Raw genomic sequence first — 1,628 nt, forward strand, 5'->3', positions numbered from 1 at the left:
AGTTAATTCCACCAGAGGTCCATTGTCTTTGGTGGTAATTCTAAATTTAGTCTCAGACTATCTTTTTGTCATTTAACATCTCAGACTATTATTTTTTGGACACTTGTAGTCATTCTCATGACTTTTCCTATTTTTAGTAAGTGCTTTTTTGTCTTTTCATATTTTTCTTTTGTTATTTTTCCGGTTTAATCGATTTAGAACTTTAGATAACCTCTGATTTGTAGTAACCATATTTTCCGACTGATTTTTAGTAAAGTCCTAAACCAATTAAAGCGGTTGAAACCAGAAAAATGACAAAAGAAAAATATGAAGAGACAAAAATACCCTTACTAAAAATAGGAAAAATCGTGAGAAGGACTAAAAGTGTCTAAAAAATAATAGTTTGGGATGTTAAATGACAAAAACGATAGTCTGAGACTAAATTTAAAATTTCAACAAAAACAAGGGACCTCTAGTGAAATTAACTCATTTCTTTCATGAGTATTGAGTCATTAGTGACCCAAAGATTAATATCCATTTGAGATCTTCCAGATCATATTAGAAAAACATTGCAATGATCATACACATTATCAAATAGAGAAGGTTTAAATTTTAAAACTTAGAGAGTATATATTTTGACCACAACTAAGTCTTTGATATTCCTCTGAAATCTCAATGACACTCAAAATACTTAGGGTGTGTTTGGTTCGCGTATGAGAATCAAATACTAGGTAATGGTAATGAGTTTTGGTGAAAGTATATTGCATATTTGATAGTATGGTGGAATTGGAATGATTACTAATATTGTTGTTTGGTTATATATGATCATATAATGGGAATAAAGGTTTTAAAAATACAAGAACAAAAAATTAAGACAATTTATTCTAATAATAAAGACATCCAAAGCACAAATATGAACAAAAAATATAAGGAATAAGGTCCAAATTGGCCCCTGAACGAAACGTGAAAGTGCAATTTGGTCCCTGAACGTAAAAGAAGTGCAATTACCCCCATCAACATCTCAAATATGTGCAATTTGACCTGATAGCAGGTTAACATTCCATCCAACCGGTTATATGATGATGTGTATGCTGACTTGGCATTTTTTTTTAAATTTCCTTTTATTTCATTTTCTTCCATTCACCGTGTATTAAGGCAAGGCTTCAATAGAAATTCCCAAACCACGCATCAAAATTCCCAAACCTGCATCAGAAATTTCATTCATCGTGTACCTGTATCAGAAATTCCATTCACTGTGTACCTGCATCAAAAATTCCCAAACCACGCCCGTGAAAGCTATTAACTTGTTCGTTGTTAATATAACTATGTAAAATTGAATATTTTTTCATGAAATTTATCCTGCTTGTAAATTTGAGAGAAGATATCGATGGTGGAATATTACAACTGCTAGAGTTAGTTGTTTTGTAAAGAAGAAGACAAAAGAAGGAAATAAAAAAAAAAATGCCAAGTCATCATCCACGTCACACATGCAACCTGCCAGATGGGATGTTAACCTGCTATCAGGTCAAATTGCACATATTTGAGGTGTTGAGGGGGGTAATTGCACTTTTTTTTACGTTCAGGGACCTAATTGCACTTTCACGTTTCGTTCAAGGGCCAATTTGGACCTTATTCCAAAATATAAAAGC

The sequence above is a fragment of the Ipomoea nil genome, unplaced genomic scaffold (genome assembly GCF_001879475.1).
Source record: "Ipomoea nil cultivar Tokyo-kokei standard unplaced genomic scaffold, Asagao_1.1 scaffold0465, whole genome shotgun sequence".
In the NCBI taxonomy this organism is placed as follows: Eukaryota; Viridiplantae; Streptophyta; class Magnoliopsida; order Solanales; family Convolvulaceae; genus Ipomoea; species Ipomoea nil.